Below are 10,755 nucleotides of genomic sequence, written 5' to 3'. Positions count from 1 at the left end.
TCCTGGGGAGCCATGCTGCTCCTGCTTTCAGGACCTTTTTTGCACGTACCTGGCATGCGAATGCCAATGCCACCTCAGTATCTGATTTTAGGAGTCAAAGTGATCCTGTGGGAATCTAGCCTGAAAGTCAATACTTTTTTTCTTTTTTTTTAAAAAAAAAAAAAGCTCTCATTGGTAGCAGTAGTAGCTGAGGGCAATAAAAAAGGAGGGCAGGTGCTTGCAGAGGGTGTTTGGTGCTGCTTGGGACTGTTCGTGGCTACAAGTAGGGTTCCTCCCTGTACCTGCCTGCAACTCCCCTAGCTAAATTTCCTGTAGCATAGGGCTTCTCACTTTATATAGGTGTGTAGATGTGAACTGCTCCGTATTCAAGACATTTCATTGCCTGCCTAATGAAACCATATCAAGGAGTTAGGTAGTGAAGCTGAGCTCATGCCAATATATGGAGGTTACAAAGCAATATATCTCTTACCTGAGCATAGCAGTCACAGCCAGCTTACTAAACACGAAGGCAGTGAAACTTCTCCTTAAAAAAACAAAACCATCGTAATTTTCTTACTGCTTCCTTCAGCCTCTTCTGAGACCAAAGCAGTTGTCATGTTTCATGAAGCTGTACTTCATCACTATCTTCATATAGAAAAGTTAGCCACAGACCTCTTACTCTCTCAAGTCTCTGTGCCACTGTGATTAAACATTTGGCTTGGCCTGGGACACACCATACACTTCTGTTTCAAAGTCCTCCAAACAAACAGATTTGAGATACTTTAATTCCAGTGGTATTTGCCTGAACTTCAAAAGAAGAGCTGTAGGACTAGGTAACAGCAGTCTTGTGCCTCCTAATGCCAGTGCATGCCAGCTAGACAAAGGGAAAGTACACTTATGCTTTTAAAACAACTCAAGCACTGCTTCGCCAGTACATTCCTTCAGTGCCTAATAATAATAGCGCATTACCTTCTAATTAAACATGAAGCCACACTTATGAGTCTTTATTTTCCATGCAGCCTTTCACAATAACAGGCAACAGCTATGTATTACATAGAAGGCAACAGAGCCGTCACTGGGAAAAAAAACAACAAAGGGATTGCCCGACGTGCTGCCAGTGTTGTAGGGGGCATTTTTCCCCATGATCCAGCCTGCCTTGGGGGCAGGAGGGGTGAAATAGCAGCATGGCGCTGTATTAGCAGTAACGCGGCAATTATGAATTACTGTTTTGTAAAGGTCTCCTGCGGGTGACTTTCCTGGTCACGCATGTGCTGCTCGCTGGCTGGCTGAAGTCCCAGCTGGACTGCTGACCTGGAGCTTACAGGTTTTTCTTTCCCTTTTCCAAACCTTAGCCATGTTCCTTAAAAGCTACCTGAGAAATACTCAGGATGGCCCATGGGTGATATCTGGCCATGTCACTATGGCTGAGCGTGCAGCTGTTGAAAACTCCAGGTAAAGAAAAATATATCTATAAACCCCCAGGCCCCACTGTAACTGCACAGTTGGTATCAGATGAGTTATTTTTTCTCCTCCAGTTGTCCGGTTGTACAGAGCTGTACTGAGGCTGGAAGAAAACCTGCTCCCTGCACTGCTCTCCACCAGTTTCCCTCCCTCGCCCTCAGCTCATGCCCTGAGACAAGCAAAGGCAGGGGTGGGAGCCATCACCTCACACACAGCCTCTGCCCACTCAGCCCTCTGGCTCGAGCAATCACGCAGCCCCCTAAAAGCACACAAAACCCCCGTGTGTTTGGTGAATAGGTTCAGTTTGTGGTGTGAAAGCAAGGGGGGTGCTGCAGATGGGCTCCGGGTGCCTGGTGCTGCTCCCTGCAGCAGGCCAGGGCTGGCAGGAGCTGGGCCTGGCAGCAGGGACCATGCCTTGCACCACTGCCCTGACCCAGGCCTCTGCCACCAGGGGCCAAGGCAGCCCCCGGTGCATGCCCTGTCTTCCTGGGAGCCTGTTCCCAGCACCCGCTAGGGTTATTTACCCACTCCTCAGAGCGAGGAGCTGCAGCACCGTGTTTCTACAGGCCTCGAGAGGACTCGACAAGCCTGCGGTTCAAACACGCTTGGCGGCAGGCGAGGGGAGAGAATTGCTGGGTGATTGCAAAGAGGCCCGGAGGCAAACCTCAGCCCTTTCATTCCTGCCTCCTCGCTTGCACCACCTCGGCTCCGGGCAGCAGAGCTGCCAGAAAAACAAGGCGTGTGGGAGCCGCGCTGTACCGCCAAGGTCTCCTTCGGCAGAGGGGTGAAAACCCGCACGAGAGAGGTGCTGAGCTGCTTTGCATGCGAGTCCTGGGGCCCATGGTTTCTGATAAGATGTCAGCAGCACTTAGCCCATCCTGCTCTTCGGCCAGAACCGCTCACACGTGCGCCCAGGTCTCTGCATGAAGCCTTCGACTGCTTTTGCAATAGAGGCTGGGTAGTGCAGGAGGCTCTGTGGCCGCCACGCTCTCCCCGCTTTCAGGACGTGCTTCCAGCCCCAGGCTGCAGCCAAATACCAAATAACATCTCCAGGGACCCAAGCCGGGGAAAGACTCCCAACCTAAAGCTCCTGCTGATTAAACCGAGGGCAGCGGTGCAGGAAGCTGTTTCAACAGAGGAGGGAGCAGAGGGCAGATCCCGACATGTCGGGCGGCCTCGATAACGCCGCGGCTCGGCATCACGGCATGCTGGCAGCCAGACACGGGGCAGCTGTTGCAGGGCAGACTACAAGCAGCACGGGGAGGTGGCTCCACAGCTTTGCTTCATCAGGGAAGCTGTGGCAAGGAGGCTGAGGTGGGGAGGCTGCAGCAGGGAGGCGGCTGGCACGAAGCCTGCCTATCGATCCTGGTCCGGCCAGCAGCACCTTTGCTGCCACCGTCACCCCATCAGGGACAGCAAGATATCGTAGGGGACCGCACACTAGGCACTTAAGAAAAAAATTGAGGGTTGAAATCGCTGCCGCCGCTGCCACCTTATTTGCCTTTTGTTTTTGAAATGCTGTGGGAGAGAGTTTTGGGCTTTCCATTGCAATTATGTAGAGCAAAGACCATTTAAAAGCTAACAAAGAGCAACTTGTGACCTGCACAGAAACACTTGGCTTTGGGAGGCTTGAGAAGAAACATGCAAAGGCACAAAACAGATACTAAACCTATAGCAATGACAAGGGGAAAGACACCCCACACTCTTCCCTGGAGGGCAAATGGGCAAGGGTCCATTTGCAGGCGTTGCCCCGAAGGTTTTGCCCTGCATCTTCCTGGAGAGGGGGGAATTGGCCATCCAAGTGGAGGCAAGTGTCAGTGACCTGTAGCTGTCATGACAGCATCCTCTGAATGCAGTCTGCCCTGTGGAAATGCAAGAGGCAGTGCAAGATGGCTGCAGAGAGCAACCCCTGGCCACGACAGGATGAAAATGGGGCTGCAGACTCACAGTATGGCACGAGAGAGGACCTTGCCGACTGAGTGACACCAGTCTCTGTCACTTCATTGGATCAGAGGAAAGCCTGGCAAAAACAGTTTTCACCTGAGCTCATGCCCTGACTCTACCTCAAAAGGGCCAGGTCCAACACATTTCCTCTTAATCTTTTAAATAGGATCGCTTTCCTTAGTCCACAAACAGACTATGCATGCCAAGTCCAGTACTGCCATTCCTGATGTTTGCTGTGTGTTTTAAAACCACTGGTGAGGCTGGCTTTGTCCCAGCATCATCTTGCTTTTTGCAGAGATGCTCGGCTAAGGGCGTTGTAGGAGATTAAGCAGGCCACAGTGATAATGGACACTGGGGACTTTTATCAGAGTAGCTATATGTAAAAGTATATGTACAATGTGGTTTGGACATTTGCAAATTGAAGTCTAGTAGTTCATGTAGGGTGAATATAAAGGCTGACTTCAGTCTAACCTGTATTCCCTCTGCCAGTTTCAGGGGCTCACAAAAATCCCTAGTGTCTTCCTTTAAATATATATGTATGTATATTAATGTAATCAGCAGGATAGTCCATGCCAGCTTGAAAAAGATGCTTGATGCCTTGAGAGTAACTTAGCCTTGACGACCAGCTCCCCAAAGTACAAAAGCTTTTATTCCCCTGTATCTTCCCACTCAGTTCTGATTCTTGAGGACAGCAGCATCCCTCAGCCCGGAGCAGCCCTGGACCATTCTCCCTCCACTTCCAGCTGGGGCAGGACCTCTAGGACATGCAGGAGGTGCCTGGCTCTCTCCCCATGTCAAAGCTCCTGTTTTTTTCCACACAAGGCAGCCTGCAGAGAGTTGTCTGGAGGAAAGGGAGGAGGAAGCTGCACAGCACAGCCACTGCTATAGCAGTAACCGTGGCTGGGGGGAGCAGAACAGCACAGGGACACTCAGTGCTGATGAGCAGCTGGGGCTTCTCTTTCCACTCGACCTAGGGCTATAGTTGGATGGTGGTTTGTTAAGGAAAGGCAGCACAGCTCCACCAGGTTCTGACTCAAACCACTGACAGCACGACCCTAGTTCTCCCCTTGCCCTTAGCCCTTAGCCTTTCCATCTTTGGCTCTGCCAGTATTGGGTAAAGAGAGAAGAGCAGCAAAAAACACCCTCCCCAGACCAGTGTGACGGCAAGAGGGCTTTCTGCCTGGCCTGTCTGTTGCAGATGGTGGGGGATGGCTTCTTCAGACACCATCTCCTCGCCTCCTTTCTCCACCATGGGTGATAGGGGTGATGCTCTGTGGCACCATGCAGCCTCCTTCTAGCCAACAGTCCTGTGCAAGCACAAAGGCACTCCAAAATACACCCACAGGGCTTAAAATCTTGTTGTTTCTGTGTAAAAGCCCCAGAACCGTGGGCCAAGGTGTGCCACACAGAGCCCTCGTACATGCCACCAGCCCGCAGGCAGGGCACTCCCTCGGCCACTCTCTCACCCTCCCCTGCCCTTTGCTCGACAGCTCCCCAGGAGACGTGTCGCACACGCACACAGGTGTCACCACAATGCGTTACAGCTTCCCAGAGAAAGACCCGACCCGCTCAGCCCCGTAGTGAGCACGCACCAGCCCCAGCTGCCGCTGCGTCCCTGCTGCTGTTTGCAAACAATTAGCAGGGACGTGGGGCAGGGTGAGGCTGGGCGAGGTGAGAGACCAGAGGCAATAAGGATGTGATCTGAAGCTATTCCTGCTTTTTAATGCGGCTGTTTCTTCACTTTGATCACAGGGACGGCCCGGTGTGTGTGCATGTGTACCTACCTACACAGGCACGCGCACTTCCCTACCCACACACGCAGCCATGTGGGCGCACACGTGCCCATGCTCTGTCTTCACACACGTGGGCATGCATGCATTTGCACACACATTTACAAATGCTACATTCACTTCTTATTTTATTGGTGAAAATTAGGTGCTTTTGAAGGCAGAGAGCTCTCAGACCACCACATCTAGCAAACTCACCCTGGTCCAAGCCCCTTACAGACAGGGCTGCAATTCTTTGCTTTCAGAAACAGGCTACAAAAAGGAGAAAGGAGACAGCAGCAATGCACTGAAGTTCGTGTGATGCTTTGCTAACCTAAGCCCGCCAGCCACTCTGTAACACATCACTCTGCAGCTCTCCCCTTTAGCTACTCTATCCCAGCTCCCTGTGGTCTATCAGAGCATCCAGATGACCAAAAGCTGCCTTGGGGTGTATCCCTCCAGGCTGCCGAGTCAGACACATCACAACGCAGCCACAGCCCTGCAATCCAATCCCTCGAGGTACTGCTGCTGTCAGAAAGTAATCAAATCCCAGCTGCAAAAACAAGAGGAAGAAACATCCATTTGTGCAGCCACAAGCACAGGTTTAGTTGTTCCTGTTTAGGAACTCCCAGCCCAGTGAATGCAAGCTGGATCAGAGCAGCATTCACCAAATTCAGTGTTTCGCCTCAGAGTTTTCAGTGTTGAAACCAAAGGAAGAGTCCAAAAATAATCTTGCTCTGAGCAGCTGGGAAATAAAAGGCCCAGAGGGAAAACACCTTCCACACTGCAGTAACTTACCACAGTGTTTGCATTACTTATAATAAATATATAAAGATTTCTACACTGTTCTTAAGAGTTGCCATTTATTGTGTGTACATATATAGATATAGATATAGATATAGATATATGTATATTGTGTATATATATAGATGGATATAAACGCCGAAGCATCTGTTTGACCAGTCTAAAGGCATACTGCCTTTGGCTTCTGCTTCCATTTCTGGTTGTAGCAGAGTAAGTCGTGTTTTCCTTCTCTCCAGCAGGCACCTGAGCTACAGGACACAAACTCTCATGGTTTCCTCTATGATGCCACCCATCCACAACTGCTCCAATCCCACCCCATCCAAATCACCCAAGTCCAAATGCAGCAGCCTCAGCAGCAAGGACCTGGCTCCAAAATGGTGCATAAGGGTGCGGTTCCGGAGTCCCACCAACACAAAAGCTGGAGGAGCTGGGCAAAGGGCTGGCAGCAACTTATCAGTTTTTGAATCTCACATCTTTGCATTCCCTCCCCTATCCCCCATCTGCCTTCTTCAATATGCTTTTCAGTAACTTGCTTTGCTGATATGTGATTGGTCTGACTTTTACAGTAATAGGAAGTCTTTGGTCCATAGAAAATCTATTTATGAAGTACATTTATTTATTACATATTTCAATGCCCATGCATGCATACAGGGAGCATCTAGCTGCTCGTGGCCCTAGACCCCTTCTACAAGCAGCAACACACCAAGCCTTCCCATGCCCTACTGCTGTTTCTCCGAGCTCTGATTCTTTTCCTAATAGCCTCTAAGCCCTAAATATATTTCAGATTAACAAAATTGACAGGGGACTGAGATGCAAAGGGGCACGCCGTCGGCCAGGGCTGAGCCCTGCGGCCTTGCTGGAGGAGGATGTCTTCCTTGAAGGCCTCCCGCATGGCTGGAATCGCTGTCTTCCATCAGATACGGGTGCTCCTCCACCAGTCACGGAGAGGAACCAACCTGGGGAGAGCAGCAAGCAAGCAGCAAGCGAGCTGGTGCACGCTGGTGCTGCGGGAAGCTTGTTTTCTGGCTGGGCCTGTTTTGAGGAAAGGCGCAGGCCAGGTCTTGCAAGACGTCAGGGCCCGGGGCGGCTCTGCTGCTGGTGAGCAGGGACAGACAGTGTGGTGCTTTCTTGGCTGCCAGGAGCCAAGTGGTTTGGGGTTTGCACCCCCAACACCTCTTCTAACTTGTCAGTGACCCTCCTGAAGAGCCGGCCCCATTCCCCTCCTGTTTTGCCCCAAAGGTGTTTGGCTGCAGCGCAGTGAGGCTGCAGGCACCAAACGCAGAGCATGGCTGTGGCGCCTGGGTTGTGACAGGGCTGGTGTGTAATGAGGCTGGTAATGCTACATCGTGACACACGTACGGCCGCCGGATTTCCACTGATTGTGTGATTGTTGAGGAGCCAAGAAGAAATAATCCTTTAACTATGGATTAAACTCGGTCTATTTGGCATCCCATCCTCCATTCAAGCCATTGGAAGAATGTGGGCCAGGAAGCTGTCCATGTTCCTCACCAGGAATGCTCACATCCAGCTGAGATGTTCTCTAACATATACACAAATAGGAAGTTAGGAGGCTCTCCAGGGAATGGCTGCTCCAAGCCAGAGCCTGCTTTCTGTCCAAGTTGCACTAGAGGCTGATCCTTTGTCTTAAAAGGCTATCAGGCTACAAACGTACCCATCCCATCTTATTCTGGCCCCATTCTTGACCGCAACCTTGACCCAGCAGGCCTTCAAGACAACTCCTAGATGCCAACGCTTGCCAGCTGTGCTGGTCACCCCGGTGTGACCCAGCTGTCCCTCCCGGTGCGTAGGTGTACCTACAGCCACCGCAAATGCCAGCAGCCCAACCTCCTCCACTTCTTTCTCTTAGGTGTGCCAGCTGCTCCGGAAGGGTGCTTCAGGCTTGCTGTCTTCACCTCCTGCTCCTCTCCTTGGGCCTGCCCTTTGAGCTGTCAGTGACTGAAGACATCCAGAGTTGAAGGGTGAAGCCTCAGTGACTCATAGGGGGAAAAAAAATAAAAAGAAAAATAAAGGATGGGCCATGTGCTTCAGCCCCTGTTGCAGGTGTTTTCTTTGTATCCTGCAGGGCTGTACTGAGTGCTTCTGGAGGCTGGAGGCTGTGGGTGTCTGCTCCTCTGGAGAAGCAGTTCCAGAGGTTTCCAGGAGTGAAGCTGACAGCAGCAACCCCTGCACCTCAGTCTACGTGACACTTGGCCCAGTCACTGCAGATTTTTTCCTCCCTCCTCTGCAGGGACCTTCTTTTCTTCTCTCTCTCTCCTATGATGAAGGCCCTCAGAGATCCTTCATTCAATTCCTCCTGTCTTGGCTGGGCCACGTTTTTAAGGATCTGTCTCTAGAAGCAGTGAAATAGGACAAGCTGCTGGTAACTTACTGATTCAATGGAAAAAAAAAAAAAAAAAAAAAAAAAAAAAAAGCACCAACAACTCCTGAAACAGAAACATGGAGGAGGAGGCAGATATCAAGAAGGCAGCTGGAAAAGAGCAGCACATTGTGGCATTATGCAGCATCCCTGTAATAAAAATCAGTTATTCAACTACCTGTGAGGGCACCTATTTGCATTATTCATAGGGTATTAATTACACAACTCTTAATTTTTCTGAAAGTTTGCCATTACAGCTCAACACCTGCAGCAGGTAGCCCAGCAGCACTTTGCTGCCTCTGCTCCCCCCCAACACAGTCTATTCAATTTTCTCCTCCTGCCTAATTATGACAATTACTTTCTTATCCTCCTCTTTTATTTCCTTTTACTTGCCTTGTCTGAGCCAGCTGTTACAGCTTTAATGTTCGTGTAGCAAAGTTGTTCGCTGCGAAGACCCCACCCGAGATGGCACCGTGATATCAAGCTGGTATCAGGTAACAGCTGAAATCAGCTTTCCACCAGGTGTTTTTCTGACAGCTCTTACCAAAAAGGAGATTGTGGGTTTGTTTGATTTTTCCTCTGACTGCTGCATCTCCCCATGGCCTCCTCTTACCACCCCCTCCTGCTCTGCATGTGCTGGATGAACACGGACACGCGGTGTCAGGCATTTTTCCAGAGGTGGCAGGTATCCAAACATGGTGCCCGGGGAAGGGTTTGGCTGATGGCCTAAGCACAGCAGCGGCCCAGCTCCTCCAAGCTGAAATCCATGGCACCAAGTGGCTAAGCATCACCGAGTGCTTATGGCCCCCTTGCAGCAGGACCAGGCACCCGCTGCTGCGCTGGCTCCTCTCCTGCACGTCCCAGATCACAGTGCAGGGGCTGCATGCAGACCACAGTGGGTAATGTGCTTATTAATTATTGAGAGCACCAACAAAGAACCAAAAGAACATGCCTGCAAATGCTGGAAATATATTGCCAAGTCAGAGAAGAATGAAATATGGAGAATGGGGCTAGTCATCCCAGTCATTTAGATTATCCATTACATATAAATTTTTCACGGCCCAGTGGGATGCAACACGCCCAACTCCAGGCCTCCAGTAGGCCTCAGGCATGCAAAAACTCCCTCCCTGAACAGTCGGTGGAAAGAAAAAGAGGAAACCCCAGTGTGTTTATTCCTCCCACATCAACTTGTGTCTCTCTGTGAATCAAGTGACCTGTGCTAACCAGAGAGGGAGTGCAGACTGCTCAGATGAACCCCTGAGAACTGGGGTGGCCAAACTAGGGAAAGCCAAATCGCTCCAAGGCTGCCTACACTTTGTTGTTAAAACAGCTCCAGAAAGGGCCAAAAGTAAGAAGATCCTGTGGCATGCCTCAGGGTATCACCAGAGTTATCAGAGGGATTTGGTCCAGGAACTGAAGAATTGTGCTCATGACTGCTTGCTGTAGAGACTCTTGAGGAAAGAGGAGGACTGCGGTGGTGGCAGAGCCAAGTATCTCATCTGATGGGTCCTCCTAGGGCGAGCGCTCTTTGTGAGAGATTGCTGTCAAAACTAATTGTCTAATAGCTTGGGTTGGGCTGAACTGACCAGCCTAATGGGCTAATGCTAGGGCTAGGGTTTTGCCTACGGACAAGGACAGAAGGAACTGAAGAGCCAGGTCTACTGCAGTGTTAAAAGCAAGGACCAAAGACCTAGACTGAGTCTAGTCCTGCTGTCTATAGGGGTGAATGGGTCATCAACCCTTGAGCCAACCGTGCTTCACTGAGGTGGTCTCCTGTGTTGGAGTTGGGCCTTAGGGCAGCAGGATTGCCCTGACAGATGGTCCTATGATGCTCTGGGGCTTTGGGACAGGTTTTTGAGGGGCTCTAGGTAATTCTGAAATTGGCTGAGGACTCCTGGGTGTAGAGAACCTTGTGACTAAAGGAGTCAATTGGATGGCCGTTTGGTACAGATGGGTTTGAAGAAGTTTAGAACTGAACACAGCCTAAAGATAAGGGAACCAGAAGGGGTTATCAGCCTGTGTTTTGTTTTAGGCTATTCTGATAAATCTAGAATTAGGGTTAAGAACCATAGGATCAAAAGAAATAACCTGAGCAACATCTCCTAGGTGAATTCAGGACAGTGGTAGTAGTAGGGACAAGTAACAGCCAGCCTTCCCATTAACACATAGCTATTTCCATTTGCCCTAGACAAAGAAATTCTGTTCACCATTCCTGGCTCCAGTTTCACATTCAGTGACCAGCTGGGCTTGCCACACATACTCTTCACAATTATTATAGCTTCTGCTTTTCTGAGACCTAACGCCTGTCCTACCCCTTGTCTTGAGCCTACAGCACAAGCCCCTCCACTTTTATGCAGTTTTTTTTTTCTGTATACTAGGTGCAAATCATAATGCCTGTTCAATGAGTTGAATATGGCCCAGAAT

Source organism: Cygnus atratus, chromosome 1 (assembly GCF_013377495.2).
Source record: "Cygnus atratus isolate AKBS03 ecotype Queensland, Australia chromosome 1, CAtr_DNAZoo_HiC_assembly, whole genome shotgun sequence".
NCBI lineage: Eukaryota > Metazoa > Chordata > Aves > Anseriformes > Anatidae > Cygnus > Cygnus atratus.
The sequence above is the reverse complement of the archived record's forward strand: the minus strand, read 5'-3'. Positions refer to the sequence as shown.